The following is a 26,379-nucleotide window of genomic DNA, read 5'->3' on the forward strand; positions in this document are numbered from 1 at the left end:
ATTTCTTCTTGTTTAGGAATTTGGAGCACCTTTTGTCCATGAATGTAAATCTTGCATTTTTTTCATCTAATATTGAAACACAGAGATAAAGTAATCTAGAGTCAATTCCCGTGATAATCTTTGTGAACAGATTTGCTGCTGACTTATTCCCTATATCTGAATGCTCTTCTTCCTAATGGTACTTACAGAACATGGTGTGAGAATGAGTGAATCAATTAATTAAGTAATTAGAAGTTCATGATACGCGTCATCACCAGCAGTGGCTGAAGTTAGTATATCAGGGCTCTGAACATGTAATTCATACGTAAGAGAAGATGAAAGTCTAATAACCATTGGTGACTGGAACACTGTAGTGGGGTAAGGAATATTGAGAATATTGAGTTACAGGAGAGTATGGGTCCGATAATAGGAATGAGAAAAGAAAAAGACTTCTTTAGGTCTGCAGTAAATTGCTTCTTGTCATAACAGACAGTCCCCCTCAGTAGCTAAACAGTCAGCATGTCTGATGGCTATGCAGGGGACTTGCATTTAATGTCTGTTACTGCCAGTTCTTTTTTTGGGAAGGGAGAGGGGGAGGAGACTGGAACAGGGCACTTTCAGCCTCATGATTGCCGATAGAGGAGCTACTTGAGTGAGAAGTAGTTATGCCAATGTTTGGGGAAACTGAAAAAGGTTGGGAGAGCAGGAGCAGACTCTGTCCCCCTCCCCTCCCTCCGCCAGGGGGCTTGCCACTCTTTGGCAAGTTCATGCTTGGATACCATGCAGCACTTTTTCCCTTCCGTGCTGCTTGTCTATCCTCTTGCTATTCTTTTTCCCCTCCCTTGGGGAACATGTCTGAGTTATTATTGGGAATGTTCTGCATTCTGTTGCTGACCTGTGAACAGTCTCAACTTTCTTTTTGGCTCCTTTTTCCTTTCTTTGTTTCCCTTCTCTCGTTCCTCTGCTTCGGTGTTTGAGGATCCTCTTTTTTTCTTCTTCCTCCTTGTGTGCTCCTGAAGGCAGGCCCACGCATCTGATGTGTAAAAAGTGACTGGGTAACGTGTAATTCCCAACCCCGGGTCGACAGGTAGGATTTGCACATACCCCTTGGTACAGGCCAGACCCAGTGAGCAGTGACTGCCTGAGCTGTAACCTTCCCAGATTGCCCATTAGTCCCTTCGTCAGGTGTTCGGGAGGTGTGACCTGAGGTGTGAACAATCACTTAAGACGGGTGCACCTCCTTGTGTAATTGGCCCCCAGTTGGAAGGAGCGAACCATCGGAGACACTGGCAATCGTGGGGGACTTCCTTGTGATGAGTCACTCATTCTCTCCATAAACGTCGACAAAACGAAAACATAATGAGGCTACTGATTTAAGAGACCCTTCCCACTGCACTGTGGTTCCTTGTGGTATCACATGCTGAAAATGGTCAGTCCTTCGCCACGATCAATCTGTTTATTATTCAGAAAGATGTTGATGCCATTGCTGGCCCTGTTAAATCCTGCTCTCGATTACGGAATGGAACTTTGCTTTTGGAGATGGCTTCTGATGCTCAACCACAACAACTACTTGCTGCCTCGCTTCTCCACGGCTACCCCGTTTGTGTCGAGACACATAGGACTTCGAATTCTTCCCTTGGTGTAATTTACACCAGGCTGCTTAATGGTTTAACCTAGGCTGAAATACAATCTTACCTCTCTGATCAGGGTGTCATTTCCGTTCATCGTTTCATGAAAAAGGTCGATTCCTCCTGGGTGCCCATCCGCACTCTTTTCCTCACCTCTGATAGGGTGGTGCTGCTGTCCAGGATTAAAGCAGGCTACAAAATCATCACAGTCTGGCCATACATTCCGAATCCGATGTGCAGTTACTAGTGTCATCAGTTCAGTCACACTAGAATACCTTGTTAACAACTGGTCCAATGCGTAACCTGGTGCAGGGATGCACACGAGGGTGAATGTCGGCCTCCTTCTCCCCGCTGTATCAAATGCAATGGCAGCCACGCTGCCTCCTCTTGGGATTGTCCCGTGTATCTAGATGAGTGGGCTGTTCAAGAGATTCGGGTAAAGGAAAAAGTGCCTAACCCAGTAGCTCGCAAGTTAGTGGCAATTCGTAAACCCTGTGTTCTCCCGTCTGGCACTTATAGTTCAGTTCTTGTTACCCCTCACTCTATGAAGGGCATGGCTACGCAGACATGCAATCTCAGATTTGGCTCTGAGGTTGTGAAGTCACCCAGCGTTAAGGTAACATCACTGTCCCCCCCCCCCCCCCCCCCCATTCCCCCCTCCCCCCGGCCCCCTGTGCAACAAACTGTCAAACTCTCACCTCAAGGAGGGAAGCTACCCATTACACAACCGGCAGGCAGGAAAGGCCAGAAGGAGTACTCCCGAGAAGACTTCCTCCGTCCCTCCAGCCAAACAACTCCCAAGTGTTCCTCTAAGCAGAAGGGCTCGAAGGAGTCCATTAAAGACAAACAGTCTACCCCTTGACCAACTCGAAGATCCTGCTCAGCAGTGTCACCACCTGGTTGCTGAGCCTGGCCGGCCTCTGTCTTGCCGGTGCACTCCACCAGCCGTTTTTTGGTGGTGGACTCTACCGTCCGACTGCACAAGCACACCAATGCTTGTGTGGAAGCCATGGAGCAGGATCCTCCTGCTTCTATGTCCTGTAGTAGTGACTCTCCACTGGCTGTCCCTCAGTGGACCCTGAGTTGATGCCTCTATATCTCTTCCTCCTCATGACTGTCCTCCAATGGAACATTCATAGGCTTCGGTCTCACAAAGAGGATTTATGGCTGCTTCTAACATCACAGCATCCCCCTTGTACTTTGTCTTCAGGAAACGAAATTGCGCCCTCAAGACCACTTTGCGCTTACACATTACTTACTGATTCTTTTTGACCTTCCCCCTGAGGTCAGCATTCCATCTCATGGGGGCGTCATGCTGCTTATACGGGATGACCTTCATAGTCAACCCATCTCCCTGACTACCTGTCTTCAAGCTGTTGCTGCTCGCCTCTTCCTTCCCCACCTGAATTTTCTCCCTCTGTACCATTTATGTACCTCCGTCCTTCAGTGTCACCAGGGCTGACTTCCTTCATCTTATTGGGGAGCTACCTCCACCGTTTTTGATACTCGGTGACTATAATGTGCATCACCCCCTTTGCGGTTCTCCCAGGACCTGTCAGAGAGGTGCCCTCTTGGCCAACATTCTTAACCAACTTAACCGCTTCTGCCTTCACACAGGTGCACCCACTTTTTTTTCTGACTCCTCACACGCCTATTCCCATTTGGACCTATCCTTTTGCACTGCCCAGCTTGCTCATCATCTTGAGTGGTCCATTCTTTCCGATGCCTACTTGAGCGACATTTTCCGTGTGCTCTCAGTCTGCTGACTCCTACCCCATCCCCCTACATGCCCAAATGGCAGCTTACTAACACTGACTGGCAGCTTTACTCTTCCCTGGCGACCTTCGCAGAACAAGATTTCCTCAGCTGTGAAAACCGGGTGGACTATCTCACAAACCTTATCCTTACTGCAGAATGTTCCATTCCTCACACTTCCTCTTTACCACGTTATGTCCCAGTCCCCTTGGTGGACTGAGGCATGCCGTGATGCAATTCGTGCACGGAGACGTGCTCTCTGCATTTTTAGCCACCACCTTATGCTGGAAAACTGCATCCATTATAAACTGATGCATGCAAAGTGTCGTAGAGTTCTTCAGGATAGCAAAAGTGCTAGTTGGATTTCGTTCACTAGTTCTTTTAACAGTTCCACACCTTCCTCTGTTCTGTGGGCCAACCTATGACGGCTCTCTGGAACTGAGACCCATTCCCCCATTTCCGGCCTGACAGTAGGTGCCGATGTCATCGTGCATCCCGTTGCTATCTCCAACACCTCGGGCCGCCATTTTGCGGAAGTTTTGTGCTCTTCCCTCTATCACCCTGCCTTTATCCATAGGAAACGAGTGGAGGAGGCTCGGGCGATACCCTTCTCTTCTCCGAATCGAGAGTGCTGCAATGCCGCCTTCACTATGAGGGAGCTCTCAGTTCATCCCGGTCCTCCACCCCAGATCCAGATGTTATGTTGCAGCACTTCTCTCTTGTGAGCAAGCACTTTCTGCTTAACACACACAACCGCATCTAGGCTGAGGGCACATTTCCTGGTCGCTGGCGTGAAGCCACAGTCGTACCCACATCTAAGCCCGGTAAGGACATAAACCTTCCTTCTAGCTACCGCCCCATCTCTCTTACCGGCTGCATTTGCAAGGTGACGGAATGTACAATTCGTGCCCGGCTGGTGTGGTGGCTCAAATCTTGCCATTTACTCACGAATGCACAGTGTGGATTTCGAGCGTGGCATTTTGCAGTCGATAATCTCGTTACTTTGTCCACCCGTGTCACGAATGGTTTTCTGCAGAAATCCCAGACTGTGGCCACGTTTTTCGATTTGGAGAAGGCCTACAACACCTGCCGGAGAACTGGTATCCTTCCTACTCTTTACACGTGTGGCTTCCGTGGGCACGTGCCTCGGTTTCTTCGGGCATTTTTACGAGACCGAGTTTTTAAGGTGCATGTGGGTTCTGCTTTGTCGGACACATTTATTCAGGAAAATGGTGTGCCTCAGGGTTCCATCCCAAGCGTCATCCTCTTTGCTATCGCCATTAACCCTATCGTGGCCTGTCTCCCGCCGGGCGTCTCTGGCTCCCTAATTGTCGACGATTTTGCCATCTATTGCAGTTCTCCACGGACCTGTCTCATTGAGCGGCGTCTTCAGCACTGTCTCGATCGTCTTCACTCCTGGAGCATCGCCAATGGCTTTCACTTTTTCAATGACAAAACCGTCTGTATGCATTTCTGGTGGTGCAAGTAGTTTCTACCACCATCTCTACATCTTGTCCCTGTTGCCCTTCCATTCTTTGACACTACAAAATTCCTGGGTCTCGTGCTTGATAGGAAACTCTCTTGGTCCTCCCGTGTCTCTTACCTGACAGTCCACTGTACACAGTCCCTCAATGTCCTACGTGTCCTCAGTGGTACTTCTTGGGGTGCCAATCGAACCACCCTCCTCCATTTGTTCTGGTCCCTTGTCCATTCGAAACTTGACTATGGGTGCTTTGGTTATGCATCTGCACGCCCATCCCTTTTACGCCATCTCAACACTATCCATCATCATGGCATCCGTTTGGCCACGGGTGCCTTTTACACCGGCCCAGTTGTTAGTCTGTGTGCTGAAGCTGCTGAACTACCACTGTCCTACCGCTGTGACTTCCTCCTCAGCAGGTATGCATGCTGTTTGTCTGCCACACGTGGCCACCCTTCCTATCCCTCTGTCTTTGATCTTCGTGAAGTAGTCTGTGTTAACCTTGGCCTTCATTCACTTTCTAAGGACACTACTCCAGCCTCGGTCTATCGCCTCCAGTTTCACAACCTTCGCATGGAACTTAGCGATAGTACCTTTGTATACACTGACGGCTCTCAGACTGACTGTGGGGTCGGGTGCGCATTCGTCATTGGCACCCGTGTCTTTCGATATCAGCTTCTGCCCCACTCCACAGTATTTACAGCCGAGCTTTTCGCCTTGTATCGGGCTGCGGAGTACATCCGGCGACACAGCCTTCCCAACTGTCTCTGTGCTCAGACTCACTCAGAGCTCTCCAAAGTCTCTGTGCGCTGTACACTGCTCGACCCTTAGTGCAGCGGGTCCAGGAAAACTGTCACTTGCTCATTCTCGGTGGAGTCGATGTCATGTTTCTGTGGGTCCCTGTTCATGTCGGTGTGCCAGGAAATGAGGCTGCTGACGCTGCTGCCGAGGCTGCAGTCTTCTTACCTCAGCCTGCGAATACCTCTATTCCCTCCAATGATCTCTGCATTTCCATCTGTCAGGAGGTAGTGATCCTTTGGCACCACCAGTGGTCCTCCCTTGACAGCAATAAGCTTCGGCTTATTAAGCCTCTTCCGGCACCTTGGACGACCTCCTCTCAGCCCTCCCGCTGGGAGGAGATTATTTTAATTCGGCTGTGTATTGGGCACTGCCTTTTTAGCCATCATCATTTGCTTAATGGCACTGCCACACCTCTTTGTACACATTGGGCACAAATTTTAACTGTCAGCCACTACCTGCTGGAATGCCCATTTTTTACTAATTTACGTTCCATCTTGGATTTGCCATCTGATTTATTAGCTGTTTTAGCAAATGATGTGCAGGCTGTCACCCACGTTTTACTTTTATCCTCTGAAGCGATGTGGTGAAGGCCATTTAATTTTTAGTTTTGGATCTCCATTTTTTATGGTGTCTTTTTTAGCCCTTTTTCCATGGCCTTGTTTAGATGTCTCCTATTCTTTCCAGTGGGACTGACATATAGTCGTATCCCTTGTCTCTGTGTTTGCGTTCTGTAGTTTCAACTTGGGCACGTATGACCTGAGTTGTTTTTTGCGCCCCAAAACAAAACAAATAAACAAACAAGACTCTGTCCCACAATACTGCTTCTGAATGTTGCCATTGGCATCAGGTGGCATGGCAACTTGCAAAAGACCCAGAAACATGGAAAGCTACCAGTTAGATTACATCATAGTGAGACAGAGACTCTGAAATCAGGTAATGGGTTGTAAGGAATTCCCAGATGCAAATATAGATTTGTATCACACTTCAGTAATGATGAGGAGCAGGTAGAAATTTAAGAGAATCATCAGGAAAAATCAATGTTTAAAGAAGTGGTATACATCATTATCGAGGAATGATGACATGTCTTTGAAATTCTCTAAGGCTGCAGATGCAGTTGTAATGAATACCACTGTAAATAATTCAGGGGAACTAGAATGGACATCCCCAAAATTTGCAATGACAGAAGTTGAACAGACAAATATAGTCACACAGAATCAGTGATGCAACGCTCCTCCACCCCCCGCCCCCCTCCCTGCAAATAAATTTTGGGGGCCTTGTTTCCTATAAACCTTCAAAGAACAAACATGAAAACATTAGGCATTCACACACCATAATTCAGGTTAAAACTGTAATAAACTTACTATCTGATGCAACTGATGCACTTTTTGTGGAACAAACAACACTTTCAGTTTAGTAACTTGAGGCTACCCGCTAAAGCAAACATCTTTCCAGTTCTCCTACATTTATCACTCAATAACTTCTCAACAATGTTATGCAAGTTAAGAGAATTACATGTTTTGTGTTCAGTGCGTAGGACTGTTAAAGCTTTTAATCTGGACTTGTGACATTGAGTTTTTAACAAATATTTTGATTTGTTTCAATTTAGAAAATGATCCTTTTGCTATTGCAGAAGTAAGTGTCAGAGTCAAGTATAGATGAGGACTGTGTATACATCACCTGGACTACTTGAAAGAAAAATATTTTCAACAAACAAAAATTTTTCAAGCTCTTTAATTGACAACGTTTCTTTTCTTTTCTTTTCAGTTCTTTCGACAAAAGTGTTTTCGGGTTAATAAGTTCATGTGAAAGATTTATGGTTAAATCTGATCTGTACATTTCTAAACAGCTTTTCTGCTCTTTTATGAATATCTTCATTTTATGACTGACAAAGATGAATGGGACATAAGAAAGAAAATAATTATTAACATTCTGTATGCTGATAAAATGTTTAATTCTCAAATTACAATATCAGTGGAAGCATTGAAAACTTTGATTTGAAAAGACTCTAGTGAATCCACAACACTACGAGCTGTAGAAAGCTCATCCAAAAAATCCTGCGCTTTACAAGAATGTTTTGAGATCAACTTAGGATCAACACTCCACACTTCCAGTAGTACTTTTTCTTCTTCTATTTCAAATTCAAAATTGTTGTTCTCAGTGACTAGGTTGTTTTTTGCAGTTTGAAGAAGTTGAGTCATTATGTATATCAGCATTAGGGGAGTGCAGCAGTTTGGAAACTAGGGCAGCATTTCCAAAATATTACTTTGAAATACGAGAGGCAGGAAAAAATTGAAAGTTTCCCCATTTTTTATCAGGTTAGAAGCTACTTCCCTCTCTGCTTTATTTTTACTCTGTAAAATGATGCTGGGCAGACACTGCAAAATTTATTTGATATTCTGTTTCATTGACAACAATGAATCAAATCTGGAAGACAATCTAATTGGGCACAGTAAGCTTCAGAGTCATTGCAACACTTCTGTCAGTTGCAAAAGTTTCATTTGTTTGTTACCATTGAACCATAGAAGCACTGAAGAAAGCATAAATGGATTGTACTTCCTCATAAAACTGTTGTAGTTCCACAACATCCGTGATGGAATCATTTAATACCAGATATAAATAATGCATTGAACAATGTATAAACTTGACATTTGGAACAAATTGCTTTAATTCTCAACTTCAGACCTTAGTATTTGCCTCTCATAGATGCAACATCATCATATGCTTGACCTCTGCACTTACCAGTTGCATGTTCACCTCTTCTAAGTTAGTTTTTATTTCTTTTTAAAAACTCTCAGCATCATTGCACCTTACCTTATAGAATCCTAAGAGTGATTCCTTTATTTCAAACTCCTTTTTTTTTGGTTTGCTTAAATCTAAGTGCAAATATCTTACAACAGAATGAAGTTATTCTTTTCTTGATACATCGAGTGAGAAGAACAACTCCTATTTAATTTCATCAATGATCCCTCTAAAACACAACCCTTTAACAGTCATGTAACCTCATTTTGAATTTGTGGGCTCAGATATTTTGTCTCAGTTTTTATTTCACTTGAAAGATATACCCTGAGAAGAGCATCATATATGGAGAGAAGTTCTGTTATATTTGAGAAACTGCCACTCTGTTTCCCTATATCAGATTCATTATGGCTGCGGAAAGCTGTTGACATAAAGCTAATGTACTTGTTACATCCAGTACTCTAGATATTATAGCTACGTTTGGTAATGCTCTTCACTGACAGGCATGTTAATTGTTTTGCCATGTTTCCATGTGCTGTAACTAATTCATGCATTTAAATGTGTGGTTATAGTTTCTTGCTTAGGTGTTACCAGTCATTAATATCTATATCCACCATCCCACATCTCGGAACATCTCTGTGTGCCTTGTGCCATTCTCCCCCAAACCCTGGAAGAATGGGTGTCTCAGTGAGGCAAGGGAGGGGAATCATTACAGCCAACCACTGAACGGCTGATGGGTGTAGGCTCAACTCACACGAGATCTGATTGGCACATGAGGGGTGGTATGTGCAGGTTCGGTGCCATCACACAGTGGTGAAGAACTCAACTCAGGTGGTTGTGGGATGCATTCCTCAACTGTCCCAGCTGGTTTATCCCACTGAGTGAAATGGTCTGATGCTGGACACTGCCGACGATATCCATACTGTTGGCCATGCATGCCAGTACCCGATGTGGGCCAGAATAGGGTGGCTGTAGAGCTAGTTTGACTCTGGCATGCTGTAACATAATAAAATCACATGAGTCCAGAGCAGAAAACTTGGGACAGGCTCAACAAGAGTGGGGAGGACAGATAGGTTGACAGTTGCAGCATAGTCCACAAACTCAGCTGGGAGGACTAAAGTTTCACTATATAGGACCTTAGCAAGAGAAAACTGGATGTCTACTTTATAAGATGTGCATATTCCTAATATGACCCACAGAAGGGCGTCAAACCCACTGACCACCGTGGAACAAGAGGGCAACTTTCAGAGTCCTGTGCCAACACTCGACAAGCCCATTCCCTGAGGGTGGTACACTGTAGTATGGAATTTATCCACACCAAAGAGCTTGCAGAGTTTGTTAAACAATAGTGATTCGAACTGCATACTCTGATTGGTGGCAATGGATGTAGGACACCTGAATCTAGTTGTCCAGGGATAAACAAATGCTCAGGCTACAGAGAGTAACACAGTCGAAGATGCACAAGATATATCTGAAACCATCAGATGTGGGTGATAGCCCTACGAGGTTTAGGTGCACGTGTCAGAAATGGCCTCTTGGGATGTCAAATTTGTCTAAAGTGGGCTGTGTATGTCTGCCAAGTTTGCTGTGGTGAAATGGCACACAGGTGTCAGGCCACACACAGCAATCCTTCTTCATGCCTGGTCATAAAAACGATTCTTTGACAAGAGGCATAGTAGCCTTAGCACCAGGGTGTGAAATATTATGCAAAGCAGCAAAAACTTGGTGACATAAAGCAACTGGGAAAATTGGCGAGTGACACCCATGGACATGTTGTTGTTGTTGTTGTTGTTGTTGTTGTGGTCTTCAGTCCTGAGACTGGTTTGATGCAGCTCTCCATGCTACTCTATCCTGTGCAAGCTTCTTCATCTCCCAGTACCTACTGCAACCTATATCCTTCTGAATCTGCTTAGTGTATTCATCTCTTGGTCTCCCTCTATGATTTTTACCCTCCACGCTGCCCTCCAGTACTAAATTGGTGATCCCTTGATGCCTCAGAACGTGTCCTACCAACCGATCCCTTCTTCTAGTCAAGTTGTGCCACAAACTTCTCTTCTCCCCAATCCTATGCAACACCTCCTCATTAGTTATGTGATCTACCCATCTAATCTTCAGCATTCTTCTGTAGCACCACATTTCGAAAACTTCTATTCTATTCTTGTCCAAACTATTTATCGTCCATGTTTCACTTCCATACATGGCTACACTCCATACAAATACTTTCAGAAACGACTTCCTGACACTTAAATCTATACTCGATGTTAAAAAATTTCTCTTCTTCAGAAACGCTTTCCTTCCCATTGCCAGTCTACATTTTATATCGTCTCTACGTTGACCATCATCCGTTATTTTGCTCCCCAAATAGCAAAACACCTTTACTACTTTAAGTGTCTCATTTCCTAATCTAATACCCTCAGCATCACCAGACTTAATTCGATTACATTCCATTATCCTCGTTTTGCTTTTGTTGATGTTCATCTTATATCCTCCTTTCAAGACACTAACCCTTCCGTTCAACTGCTCTTCCAAGTCCTTTGCTGTCTCTGACAGAATTACAATGTCATCGGCGAACCTCAAAGTTTTTATTTCTTCTCCATGGATTGTAATACCTATTCCGAATTTTTCTTTTGTTTCCTTCACTAATTGCTCAATATACAGATTGAATAACATTGGGGAGCGGCTACAACCCTGTCTCACTCCCTTCCCAACCACTGCTTCCCTTTCATGCCCCTCAACTCTTATAACTGCCATTTGGTTTCTATACAAATTGTAAATAGCCTTTTGCTCCCTGTATTTTACCCCTGCCACCTTCAGAATTTGAAAGAGTGTGCTCCAGTCAACATTGTCAAAAGCTTTCTCCAAGTCTACAAATGCTAGAAACGTAGGTTTGCCTTTCCTTAATCTAGCTTCTAAGATAAGTCGTAAGGTCAGTATTGCCTCACGTGTTCCAATATTTCTACGGAATCCAAGCTGATCTTCTGCTAGGTAGGCTTCTACTAGTTTTTCCATTTGTCTGTAAAGAATTCACGTTAATATTTTGCAGCCGTGACTTATTAAACTGATAGTTCGGTAATTTTCACACCTGTCAACACCTGCTTTCTTTGGGATTGGAATTATTATATTCTTCTTGAAGTCTGAGGGTATTTCGCCTGTCTCATACATCTTGCTCACCAGATGGAAGAGTTTTGTCTGGACTGGCTCTCCCAAGGCCGTCAGTAGTTCTAATGGAATGTTGTCTACTCCCGGGGCCTTGTTTCGACTCCGGTCTTTCAGTGCTCTGTCAAACTCTTCACGCAGTATCATATCTCCCATTTCATCTTCATCTACATCCTCCTCCATTTCCATAATATTGTCCTCAAGTACATCGCCCTTGTATAGACCCTCTATATACTCCTTCCACCTTTCTGCTTTCCCTTCTTTGCTTAGAACTGGGTTTCCATCTGAGCTCTTAATATTTATACAAGTGGTTCTCTTTTCTCCAAAGGTCTCTTTTATTTTCCTGTAGGCAATATCTATCTTACCCCTAGTGAGATAAGCCTCTAAATCCTTACATTTATCCTCTAGCCATCCCTGCTTAGCCATTTTGCACTCCCTGTCAATCTCATTTTTGAGACGTTTGTATTCCTTTTTGCCTGCTTCGTTTACTGCATTTTTATATTTTCTCCTTTCATCAATTAAATTCAATATTTCTTCTGTTACCCAAGAGTTTCTACTAGCCCTCGTCTTTTTACCTACTTGGTCCTCTGCTGCCTTCACTACTTCATCCCTCAAAGCTACCCATTCTTCTTCTACTGTATTTCTTTGCCCCATTCCTGCCATTTGTTCCCTTATGCTCTCCCTGAAACTCTGTACAACCTCTGGTTCTTTCAGTTTATCCAGGTCCCATCTCCTTAAATTCCCACCTTTTTGCAGTTTCTTCAGTTTTAACCTACAGTTCATAACCAATAGATTGTGGCCAGAGTCCACATCTGCCCCTGGAAATGTCTTACAATTTAAAACCTGGTTCCTAAATCTCTGTCTTACCATTATATAATCTATTTGAAATCTGTCAGTATCTTCAGGCTTCTTCCATGTATACAACCTTCTTTTATGATTCTTGAACCAAGTGTTAACTATGATTAAGTTGTGCTCTGTGCAAAATTCTACCAGGCGGCTTCCTCTTTCATTTCTTAGCCCCAATCCATATTCACCTACTACGTTTCCTTCTCTCCCTTTTACTACTATCGAATTCCAGTCACCCATGACTATTAAATTTTCATCTCCCTTCATTATCTGAATAATTTCTTTCATTTCGCCATACATTTCTTCAATATCTTCGTCATCTTTGTCGTGGACATATCCCACCATAATGGCCAACCGTGCCCAGTAGGCTGCAAGGAATTATCTCTATGGAAGTGGAAGAAGTCTCACATAGGTTCTCAGGTTCGATATGATTGTCTTGCAAGCAGGCCAGTTTGTCAAAATTAACAGGAGACAAAATAGCGTTGACACTTGACAGATAATCAGCAACCACATTTTCTGAGCCATAGATATATCAGATGTCCGTTATGTGCTGAAAGATGAGATCCAGCTGCCAAAACCTGTGTGGAGAAAGGTAAATGGCAGGATTGAGAGTAGTGCCCATGAGGGGACAATGCTTTGTAAAAATTGTTGTGTTCCTTCCTTTGATGTCCATGCACCACAAGAAGTTCCCACTCAAAAGGCGATCACCTCAATTGAGCAGTAAATAGTGTTTGGAAAAAGCAGAGTAGCTGAGTTGCATCACCAACGTGGTGTAGAAGAACTGCGTATATTGCAAAATCACTTGTCTCTGTCATGTAAGATGCAAGTGTCTGGCATGGGGTGTGCAAGAGTGAATGCATGTTCAAAGGTGTTTTGACATTCTCAAAAGCTTTCAGCCTATTGTCAGACTGCTCTACCTGCTGATTACTGGCAGTTTGTTTGCCAGCAAATGTATCAGTAACAGGGGCTTGAATAGCTGCCACCATCAGCAGATTGCATCTGTAAAAATTGGTCTACAAAAACCAGCACAATTCATGAAAATTCACTGGGACTGGTAAATCGCAAATGCAGTCGACCTGATCTTATGGAGGATTTGCACCATCAAAGGAGAGGGCGTACCCAAGAATGGTAACAGAGATGCATCGAAGTTATGATTTATCGTGATTAATCTCTTCTCCATTACATGCTACCAAGTCCTGTACCATGGGCAGGTGTAGCTTACGTTCTTCATCAGAGGAGGAGAGAATGATAATGTCATCTAGGTATGCTTAGCAGTTGTTGTTGTTGTTGTTGTTGTTGTTGTGGTCTTCAGTCCGGAGACTGGTTTGATGCAGCTCTCCACGCTGCTCTGTCCTGTGCAAGCTGCTTCATCTCCCTGTACTTACTGCAACCTACATCCTTCTGAATCTGCTTAGTTTATTCATCTCTTGGTCTCCCCCTACGATTTTTACGCTCCACGCTGCCCTCCAATACTAAATTGGTGATCCCTTGATGCCTCAGAACATGTCCTACCAACCGATCCCTTCTTCTGGTCAAGTTGTGCCACAAACTTCTCTTCTCCCCAAGTCTATTCAATACCTCCTCATTAGTTATGTGATCTACCCATCTAATCTTCAGCATTCTTCTGTAGCACCACATTTCGAAAACTTCTATTCTATTCTTGTCCAAACTATTTATCGTCCATGTTTCACTTCCATACATGGCTACACTCCATACAAATACTTTCAGAAACGACTTCCTGACACTTAAATCTACACTCGATATTAACAAATTTCTCTTCTTCAGAAACGCTTTCCTTGCCATTGCCAGTCTACATTTTATATCCCTCTACTTCGACCATCATCAGTTATTTTGCTCCCCAAGTAGCAAAACTCCTTTACTACTTTAAGCATCTCATTTCCTAATCTAATACCCTCAGCATCACCCAAATTAATTCAACTACATTCCATTATCCCTGTTTTGCTTTTGTTGATGTTCATCTTATATCCTCCTTTCAAGACACTATCCATTCCATTCAACTGCTCTTCCAAGTCCTTTGCTGTCTCTGAGAGAATTACAATGTCATCGGCGAACCTCAAAGTTTTTATTTCTTCTCCATGGATTTTAATACCTACTCCGAATTTTTCTTTTGTTTCCTTTACTGCTTGCTCAATATACAGATTAAATAACATCGGGGAGAGGCTACAACCCTGTCTCACTCCCTTCCCAACCACTGCTTCCCTTTCATGTCCCTCGACTCTTATAATTGCCATCTGGTTTCTGTACAAATTGTAAATAGCTTTTCGCTCCCTGTATTTTACTCCTGCCACCTTCAGAATTTGTAAGAGAGTATTCCAGTCAACATTGTCAAAAGCTTTCTCTAAGTCTACAAATGCTAGGAACGTAGGTTTGTCTTTCCTTAATCTAGCTTCTAAGATAAGTCGTAGGGTCAGTATTGCCTCATGTGTTCCAATATTTCTACGGAATCCAAACTGATCTTATGCTAGCTCGGCTTCTACTAGTTTTTCCATTCGTCTGTAAAGAATTCGCGTTAGTATTTTGCAGCCGTGACTTATTAAACTGATAGTTCGGTAATTTTCACACCTGCCAACACCTGCTTTCTTTGGGATTGGAATTATTATATTCTTCTTGAAGTCTGAGGGTATTTCGCCTGTCTCATACATCTTGCTCACCAGATGGAAGAGTTTTGTCAGGACTGGCTCTCCCAAGGCCGTCAGTAGTATGTTTAGCAGTAAGAGCTGTTAAAGAGAAGTGAGTCTACAAAATGTTGGCAAGTGTGTGCTGTGTTTTTGAGACCATAAGGCATGTAACAAAATTTGTGAAGGCCGAAGGGCTGTTTTTGCTATTTCACTCTGTTCCATAGGTATTTGTAAATATGCCTAGCTGCAGTCTAAAACACTGAAAATGTGTTCTCCACTAATTATTTGGGCGAAGTTTTCAATGTGGGTGTTATGGTTATAGTCTATTACAGTACACACAGTGAGACAACGATAGTCACCGCAGAGGTGCACTGTGCCATCCTTCTTGGGTACTAAGTCTATGGGTTAAACCAACTACTTGGCATTCGTGAAGGAGTTCATTGACAGCAGTCTTAGCAAGGCGCAGTTTGTGTGGAGGGAGGTGGGGCGTGCTTCATGATGCACTTCGAGGGTGTGGAGGGGGGGGGGGGGTCTTTTGTGACATTTTTATGTGTCATTCCATTTGTAATAGCATTAATTTGAACTAACAAAGATGACAAGAAGACATCTCGAGCAGGAAATGATAGCACACAAGAGTCGCTAACCTGAGATGCCGTCTCTGCTGGTGAAAGCGGGTGTGTCAGAGTCACAAGAGGTGCGTCACTAGTGTTGCAATATGACAGCTTAGACAGGTGGCATATGACGTGTTTCACATCAGTGAGGGCCTGTGTAGCTGTCAACACGGTGCAGTTCAGTTCTGTAATCTGAGCACGAAGGTCGTCGACAGCTGAGCCAAGTGATAGAAGCAGCGAGGCAATTTGCCAGAAAAGAACACTCAGTGAAAGCTGTGTCAGTATCGTTGTGGGGCTGACGGGGAGAGGGAGCTGATGTAGTGGATGAACATGCAATGTGTGTACCCGAAGTATGGTGCAATAAAGCAGACAACAGAAGGTCAGGTAACAAGCCGAAGTGAATCGGGAAATAAGTTCCAAGTATTGGGTCTTTGGTGTTGGTCAGACGAATGGTTCACCAGGGATAAGATTAATATCTAAAATGTCCATACTATCGATGCAAAGTTCCGATTTATTTTCTGTTTGAAGGAAAAGTTTGGTTGGTACCATGTCCGCCATAGTGCATGAGAGTGGAAATTGGTGGTAAGGTTCTATGGGACCAAACTGCTGAGGTCATCGGTCCCTGGGCTTACACACTAATTAAACTAACTTATGCTAAGGACAACACATACCCACACCCTAGAGAGGACTCGAACCTCTGACGGGGGGAGCCGCTCAAACTGTGGCGAGGCACCACAGACCGTGCAGCCATGAGAATGGAATGACACTAATGTCAGCTCCAGTGTCAACAAGGAAATGACAACATGAGCATAAATCCAAGGCATACAGACACTGTCATGGAGTAGAGGATAGAACAGAATGCAATTTCTGTAGGTGCTTTTCGTCATCCTCGTGAGCCATAGCGTCTTCTGTGGTCCGCGTGAAGCACTTGGAAATGTACAGGGTGCTTGGCAGTTGTGGGCAGTATCCCTGAAAGTTTTGTGGAACAAGCATAGAGGATATACTGGGTAGTGTGCTGCAAGTGAGTCAGCTGCGATGGTGTGAGTGGGGGGCGGAGGAAGGGCACCCGCTAGCTCTGTTGTAGTCAGGGAAGTTCGACAAGAAGCAGCTGATGGTCTCATTGCTGGCCACTAGGTGAGTACGGTTCATTGCATTACCCAAGGTGTGCCCGCCCCCAACATCTGCCAGCTGACGGAGGAAGTATGTGCGCTGGCATACCGACCTCAGTAGCAGATGCTGCACTACACCAAGGAAGTTGGCAGCAGTGCTGAATAACGGCGTGTGCTTGGCCAGCCAACCATTGTTTATCCTCATGTGGTGATGAGGTGTGAGGAAGCAAGTGTAAGTGTTGTTCCTGTGGCAGTTTAACTAATCACAATGCCCTGAGCCCTAACTCTGACATGAGCTCTGATATGACCTGACAGCTGGGTAGGGGTTCTGTCACGTAAACTCTTGTCTGCCGGCATATGTGAAAGACGCTCAATGAGGAGTGCATGTACAGAAGTGTGTTTGTTATGCTCGGGTGGGTTTTGCAGAAATCATTTAATAAGATCAGAGTAGTCTTGGAGATGGTTCACCAAACAAACAAAACTAATGCCGTTGTCTACGATAACGTGTATGCCCAACAAGTTGTCCACCGAGGTAACCATATCATGGGGTTATCCATTTGTATTGGCAGTTGCTTTAGAAAATGACCTGGAGGCAGAGCTTGTGACAGAGTTGGTAGGGCACGGACAGCGCAAGGGTTTGGTGATGAGCGCAATGTTCTGATGAAAGTCCGGGACGTGTGTTGGCGCTATATGATGCCCAGCACTCACAGTTCATGTGAAGAAGGTGCCTGCGTGGCCACACAATGAACACGGCACGGCTGGCGTAGAAGAATTGTGAAGCAAATGGGTGAAACGAAAGCACCAGTGCCGACTTGGGTTTCCAGAGATCTTTGTCCGTGGTCTGCATAGGAGGGAGCAGAACATGACCACGAGCAAAACGTGACACCGAAGCCACAGAAGTATCGACAACAGATGTGGATGGATTCCCAGAGGCAGGCATGAAATAACGATTGAGTGCCGAGTAGTGGTACAGAAATGTGGCTTGCTTGATGCCTGCGTGGTACAGTAGGTCAGATAGATGTAGGAGTATCCTCGCATTGTTGACTGGAGTGTTCCATTGGCTGGTGCAGAAGCGGGCACATTAAACAGCAGAGTGCAATCAGCAAGAAGGTAGGCATTGAAGGTGTGTGACACATATAACTGTGGACCATACTGGGGAGAGGAGAACTGTGCATCTGGACCCTGAAACTGTACAGCTCAATGGTCTGTAGTGGAGTGAGCTAGTAACTACGGAGACAGGAAACCAGAATCTCATGGTGAAGCAACTTCCTGGCAAAATAGAATCCAGTAGCAGGCAGGTGTATGTTGCATCCAGTGTGGCATGACAAAGGAGGTGAGAGTTGTCTGTTCTGGCAGAGTAAACATTGGAGAAATGGGCATTCTCATTGTATTGGTAGCACCCATGGAAAAACATTGCACTTCACAGTTGACAGCCAGTTCTGTGATAGTGACATTCTACACTGTTGAGAATGTTAGAGGTTTGAGTCACTGTTTGAACTGGCATGAAACCAGTAATAAGTAATGCACAAATTGAAGCATATTCACAGAACTCGAGGTTACCAGTGTCTGTTTTCTATCGATGCTGATGATATCCACTGATATAAATAACCAATCTTTTACTGTCCAATGCACTTTATTAATGTACAATCACACAAGACATAGCAAAGGATTCAAAACAACAATAAGAAACATGTCAGTTCCATGACTCACTGACTCAGAAGATAGAGCACTATTCGTTCCAGAGTCATTGGCATCAGTGATCACCACGAGGTTAAAGTAGGGGAGTGGCATAGCCAAAGCCATTCAGTTTTCTGATCTGTTTTTGTGTAGTTATAATAATAATACTAATTTCAGCTAAACAATGTTTTGGTCATAGTGTGTCTAGGGAAAGGTGCCCAAGGTTGTCGTGGGCTGCTATTTATAGCTTTTAGTTTAGTTTCTTCATTTAGTTTACCTTGGAATAATACTCTAACAGTGCTGAAAGGTGCATTTTGCTGATTGTCTTGAAATTGAGAATTACAGTCTGTTGGCGGCAAATCTGCATCTGTTGCTCTTGGTCCATTTTCAAACTGTGCTTCACTAGAATTTACATCCTATTCATTTCCACAGCTTGTATCATGTCTTTTATGAACTTCCAGACTGTTAGAATCGTCCCCCATTCTTTTTTGCCGTTTTATTAACTTACACTTTCAACTTTTAAATTGTCAAACTTTTCTCCATTTTCACTTTCATTACTAATTTTAATACATATCCATTCTGGGCATGTTGCTGATCACTGGAAGATTGTATCTATCTCCATTGTCTTTCTAACTTCTTCATCCTAGCAGGTTTTTAATTCTCTCTTTTGAGCACCACATAAATGATTTATTTTTAGACACTGTGGTTTCAACTTAATGCAAACATTTAAGAGCAGCCCAGCAAAACATTTTACACTGATGCTTGCACAATGTAGATGAAGAGGGAATAAATTGCATTATACAGATAACTGATACACCATTGTACTGTCAGAGTCACTTTCCGTTAGCTGTTAACTTGCACTGTAACACACACCATTGCACTGTTAAGAGTCACTTCCTATTAGCAGATCACTTGCACTGTAACACTGCATGCATTACAAACATGCAATAAATAAATAAATAAATAAATAAATTCGCAAGTCATTATTTGTAGGAGAGCCTATTGTTCTCAATACAATTGAAGAAAATGCACACTGGAGGAGGTAGCGCATTCCAAACTGCTAGCTGGTGTACAGGCCGCTGCTTGAGTAGAAAAATAGCATTGGTAGAGTCTGTGCACTGTGTGCAATGCTGGCTCACACACACTATTACTTACATGTTAACATTAAACAAGGAAAGGTATGAAGTGTTTGCTAGCACACTCCATTTGTCCTTAATGAGTTTCCATGGCTAAACTGAATATAAGAATACATTTTTAAATAAACCACTAAAGACAGTTGAGCCCCCCCCCCCCCTCCCTCACCCAAAATAAGAGGCTCCCTTAGTATGGGGGTCTGCCTGCACTGCAGGATCTGTGGGACCATTATTTACACCGGTGCAGGAAAGGCAAATGCAAAGAAACCTTGGGTTCTGATAAGAGAAGAAATAATTCAGTTGAGTGACAAAAATTTTCACGAAAAGGCAGATATACAGCAATATAAATCACTTGGGAATGAAATTAATAAAAATGTAAGGAAGCAAAAGCAAAATAGCTACAGGAAAAAGGTGAAGAAATCTGAAAGGAAACAGTCATCAGGAAGACAGATTCAGCATATAAAAAACTCTAGATAACTTTCACTGAAATTAAAAGCAGCTCATCAACATTAAGAGTGCACACAGATACTACAGCAGAGAGGTGGAAAGAGTACATTGAAAGTCTCTATAAGAGAGAACTATCTGATGGTGCGCTAAATCAGAAATTGGAGTTGGTACGGAGTTCCAGTATTTGAATCATAGTTTGAAGTGTTTTCAAAGACTTGCAATCAAATTAAGCAGAAGGCATATATAACATTTCTTTGGAATTTCTAAAATTATTGACGGAAGTGGCAACCAAATAACTATTCAAGTTAGTGTGTACAGTCTAAGAGGCTGGAGCTAAATAATTGGACTTTCAGAAAACACACACTGTTTAAAATATAGCAAAGGCAGATAAATTCAATAATTAATCCACAGTCAGCTCAACAACTTGTGCATAAAAGTTGTTGCAAAGAAATATATTGTCAAAGTGGTGTTTATGTGAGATATCTGTAAAGTTGAATTAATTGCTTTGAAGTTAGATCACTATATTGTATCTGATACTTGAGATGCCAACTCTAACTCAACACAGAGTTATTTCCACTTAATCACATGGCACTGCCCATCTTTTGCCAGGATGAATATATTCTTGTTCAAAGTGATATTAATTTTTAAGTTCAGTTCCAGAAAAGGGAATTACAGTGAACTTGGCATTCCTTTTATAATTCTCACCCATTCTGTTGAACTTTTTGATCTTGTCATGAACTCCAGCCTCCAAGCCAGACTACAGTACCTCATTTAAACAATAAATACTCCATGTAAATCTGAGTATTAACTAATCCTATTAAGGACACCTCATTCAACACTCTTGCAAAAGGCAGTTGCAATAAATGTGTTGGCTGACCATTTCTCTCTCATGTGTATTAACTACTGATGTAATCAGTAGAACATTAGATATGTAGAGGTTTCATGTGTAACAGTTCCTCATTCATAAGTTACAAAAATTACTGTGCGTGCCTTAGAAGAACAAATGAGGATTTCAAAGATAACAGTTAAAAATATTTCATTCATTCTTTACAGACATTTCTGTGTGTGAAGTGACTCTTTCCTGTCTCTCTTCTTTGAGATATAATGACACACTGATAAATGAAACACTCACTTTAATATCATTTAAGTAATCATGTGTACTGTTATATAAGCAAAATGCACAAATAATGATTTTATTTGTAAAGACTTGTGGAGGAGAAAGAGAAGGAAAATAAACATTATTAAAGATTATTGCAAGCAAACACCACAACCAACATGATTTATATCTACTTCTGTACTGCAGTATGATGGTAATTCATTTATTGATTCATTTATCCGTCATGTTTTGCAGATCCTGTGACAAAGGAAAACCTAGTGGATGTGATAAGAGGCAGTTTATACATTAACATTACATTATGTTAGTTGTATTCCATGGATCCAGTGGAGCAAGGTCCCTGTGATACAGAAAGATTTCAAAGATATACATTTTACATAAATTCAATACTTTGAAATGATCTCACATTATTTAATATTACATATTACAGTTATAATGTTAATTATAAAATATCAATTTTAAGAGTTTCTGTGAAATAACTCTTCTATGAAGTAGGAGTTACCCAAAAGAAGGTCCTTTTGTTAAGTCTTAAATTCCATCACATTGCCCACAAGACACTTGAAAGTGGCTGTGATGTTGATTACATGTCCCCATATATTGAGACCTTGTATGCTCTTCACTATTTTTAAGAGAATTATTGATAATGAGAAGAGGAAAATGTGTTTGTAGAACTTTCTGGAACTAACACCAGATATAATTATTACAATCCACTTCTGAATTCAGAAAATATTATCCATGTAAGTTGAAGTTTCTTAAAACATGACTCTGTAATTCATTTATTGAACATAACCATGCAGACCAAAATAGTTCCCTCATTTTTTTAAATTACCTATAGCACTAATCATGCCTATTGCAAATGTAACTGAACTAAGACATTTAATTAATTCTAAGGTGGGGGGTTTATATATGGGGTATGATCTATATAGTCCTAAAAAGTTTAAAAGTTTAACACTTTGTACTACTTGAATTTCATAGCTTGTGGAGTTCTATGAAATGCACTGAACTGTATGTCCTTGCTCTTCTCCAAAATTTAATGATAATCTGTTTGTCCCTAACCATTTGTTGATGTTCTCAAATATTCAATTAGTTGTCCTTTCAGTAAGGAGACTGGTACTATTTTTTTATTCATATCCTTGTATCAAAGGAGAAAATGGACATCAACTGAATACAAGCAAAATATCATTTTTGTAGATTGTAAATAACACAAAATCCAAAATATAAACCTGTGGTTCACTATGTTTGATTGATTTTGAGTTCCTGTTGCAATGTGACCGGCATGGAACTGCTACATACACCTTCCTGCCATGCAGATAAAATTTCTTCATTTTTCTGACATTGTACATTTTTTCTGTCACTTTTTTGCTATGCTTGAAGTAGGGCTTGTCTTTTTCTGGGAAGAGAATATGTTTGTTTAAAAAGTGCAAACTTTTCTATATTTTGATGACTTTGCTTATAATTTTACTATACATTTTGTAATGTGATTTGTGTTCCTTGATGCTATGTAGGGTCTTCTTTTAGTTTTACATGTAATTCTTAATCCTTTTGTAAACTGGTTTTGGGAGCATTTGATCTACTTACGCAGGTTAAGTTTTGTGGACAACTGTTTTCAAAGCAGTCCATGGTTGTGCTACAGATATGTATAACTTCCATTAACATCAAATGTATTCTGAAAATTTTTTTAGTCTGTCTTCATAAATATTTCTTGAATTTCTCAATTTCTTTTTCATTTATTACTCTTATAGTTTTACATTCATTTTCAATTATGTCATGCACCCTCATAGCAAATGTGCCCCCCCCCCCCCCCCCCACACACACACACACAAACTACAAAGAATGAAACTTGTGTGGCTTGAAGGGAGAAACCAGATGGCGCTATGGTTGGCCCACTAGATGGCACTGCCATAGGTCAAACGGATATCAACTGCATTTTTTAAAATAGGAACCATAATTTTTTATTACATATTCGTGTAGTACGTAAAGAAATAGGAATGTTTTAGTTGGATTACTTTTTTTGTTTTGTGATAGATGGCACTGTAATAGTCAAAAACATATAGCTCACAATTTTAGACGAACAGTTGGTAACAGGTAGGTTTTTTTAAATTAAAATACAGAACGTAGGTACGTTTGAACATTTTATTTCGGTTGTTCCAATGTGATACACATACCTTTGTGAACTTATCATTTCTGAGAATACATGCTGCTACAGCAAGATTACCTGTAAATACCACATTAATGCAATAAATGCTCAAAATTATGTCCGTCAGCCTCAGTGCATTTGGCAATACATGTAACGACATTCCTGTCAACAGCGAGTAGTTCGCCTTCCATAATGTTCGCACATGCATTGACAATACGCTGATGCATGTTGTCAGGCATTGTCAGTGGATCACGATAGCAAATATCCTTCACTTTCTCCACAGAAAGAAATCCGGGGACGTCAGATCCAGTGAATGTGCAGGGCCATGGTATGGTGCTTCAACGACCAATCAACCTGTCATGAAATATGCTATTCAGTACCACTTCAACCGCATGCAAGCTATGTACCGGACATCCATCATGTTGGAAGTACATCACCATTCTGTCATGCAGTGAAACATCTTGTAGTAACATCAGTAGAACATTACATAGGAAATCACCATCCATTGCACCATTTAGATTGCCATCGATAAAATGGGGCCAATTATCCTTCCTCCCATAATGCTGCACCATGCATTAACTCACCAAAGTCGCTGATGTTCCACTTGCCGCAGCCATTGTGGATTTCCATTGCCCAATAGTGCATATTATGCCGATTTATGTTACCGCTGTTGGTGAATGATGCTTCGTCGCTAATAGAACACGTGCAAAAAATCTAGCATCGTCCCGTAATTTCCCTTGGGCCCAGTGGCAGAACTGTACACAATGTTCAAGTCATCTCCATACAATTCTCGGTGCATAGAAATATGGTACGGGTGCTATCAATGTTGATGCAGCATTCTCAACACCGATGTTTTTGAGATTCCCGATATCTTGCGCAGTTTGTCTGCTACTGATGTGCGGATTAGATGCAACAGCAGCTAAAACACCTACTTGGGCATCATCGTTTGTTGCAGGTCCTGGTTGACGTTTCACATGTGGCTGTACACTTCCTCTTTCCTTAAATAACATAACTATCCGGTAAATGGTCCAGACACTTGGATGATATTGTCCAGGATACCGAGCAGCATACATAGCACACGCCCGTTGGGCATTTTGATCACAATAGCCATACATCAACACGATATCGACCTTTTCCGCAATTGGTAAATGGTCCGTTTTAACACGGGTAATGTATCACAAAGCAAATACCGTCCACACTGGCAGAATGTTATGTGATACCACGTACTTATATGTTTGTGACTATTACAGTGCCATCTATCACAAAGCGAAAAAAGTGGTCCAACTGAAACATTCATATTTCTTTATGTACTACATGAATATGAAATAAAAATGGGGGTTCCTATTGTAAAAAAACCTATATCCCTTACTACTTGTTAAGACTTGCACTAGGCATGAAGTAGTTTGGGACTTGGTTGTTGTTTCCTAAATCTTCCTGTAACAACTAGCCCTCTCTGTATCCATAACTGTTACCTTACACGCGAACTTTCCTCCTCTTTGAAAAAGAGGAGCAGCTGTAGAAAGTTTATTAATGATTGGCGACTCCATGTTGTCCTGTGCACTACGACCAGATAACAGGTATACTTGAAAAAAGAGACAGCATTGGTCATATATTTTTTACTATCGCAAAATCGATTTTCTGTCACTGAGTGACCATCTTCAGTGCTAGAAGTTAAAAATTTTTTCACATTACGATCAGAGAGTATAAAATAGAAAATCACAATTACATCTGCATATGAACATAACACTTGTTAGGAACAAACCTATATTGTATAACTTAAATTAGGATGCACTGTTGTCACTAAGCTTACGGCAATCACATAGACTGAGGTCGCTGTTTACATGCACTTGTTCAGCAGACCTCGGTGTGACGGGGCTTGACATGCCCTCTATGTGATATGTGTCACTTGAAGACATAGTATTACTGGTTTTGCGAAATATTAACACTAAATAACTCTTGTGCTTTTGTGAATGGTGTAGTAATTCAAATTTAAAATGTACGTACAACACATAGCAGACGCAGGGGGAAGGAAATTTCTAAAATACATTGGCGTATTGTTTTTTATAAACTATAAAACATAAAATAGATCGATGATAAGTTGTTAGAGTGCAGGACATATAAAAAGCAAAAGATAATGCAAAAGAATAATAAATGAATAACATAAAATGAGGTGTAACACAGGTTTTTAAAAAACATAATACCCACCATCTGGCGTGGGAAGTCAGAAGTACAACGTTCGTAATTTATGTAACAAACGTTAAGACTAAGGAGTCAAATATATAAAAATAATAACAGTACGAAACTGCCATTACTTAATAATTAAAATGCCGTGAAACACAATGTTCATTACAAAATGTTTGTAGGTGTAGATAAACAATTTTGTTAGCATATTTAACGGCGTGATAATGTAACTATCATTCGTCCCATTACTACTATAAGTTACGTAAAATCAAATTAGTTTATTAATATTCAAAACCGGTTGCTTGCAACTTAATTACTGTTTTATCAACCTGTGAATGTACATATGGGTTCTGACCCAGTGCTTATGCGGAAGCATACAACCAATAATGTTGTTTCTACAAAGGGCCATTTTACCCAGTGATGTTAAGAAACATTTGTTTGCAACAATTTGTCATTTAACGCATTAGATAAACATAACATTGATAATTATGTGATAATAAAACTAATTGGTTAAACATGTTTACATTCATCTTCTATGTCCTACCTGAACTTCCCAAATCAAAACATTTTTACCTAAACAACGGTAAAACTTTTAGTCCACTTACTCATTTCACTAAAACCATCAACATGAAGTTTACTATTACGAGTGAATGATTAACTGTCACTTGCGCTAGATCTACAGTAAAGTAAAGTTTTAACGTTGAACGGCATTACCTTTTTAGTAATGGATTAACGTTAAGCGAAGTTAACTTTGTGACTAATGTTGCGGTACACAGATATGTTACAGAACCGCATCACCCCTAGCCTATGGGATAAATACCTGCTGGAATGTACGACGTTAATGCAGGATGGCAGCAGACCGTATTATTCATTTCGGACCTCTTGATAAGTATGGAGGAGTGATTACGCATGTCAATCACATCGCAATTACGGGCAGCATGGGGTTCATG

The 26,379-nt window shown here is 41.8% G+C and overlaps 1 protein-coding gene across 18 annotated transcripts in view; it reads left to right on the forward strand.

The window, feature by feature from the left end:
* Positions 1-26,379, forward strand: part of LOC126088523 (voltage-dependent L-type calcium channel subunit beta-1) — a 757,906-nt gene that overhangs the window by 728,330 nt on the left and 3,197 nt on the right. The window lies entirely within an intron of this gene.

Source organism: Schistocerca cancellata, chromosome 6, assembly GCF_023864275.1.
Source record: "Schistocerca cancellata isolate TAMUIC-IGC-003103 chromosome 6, iqSchCanc2.1, whole genome shotgun sequence".
Classification (NCBI taxonomy): domain Eukaryota; kingdom Metazoa; phylum Arthropoda; class Insecta; order Orthoptera; family Acrididae; genus Schistocerca; species Schistocerca cancellata.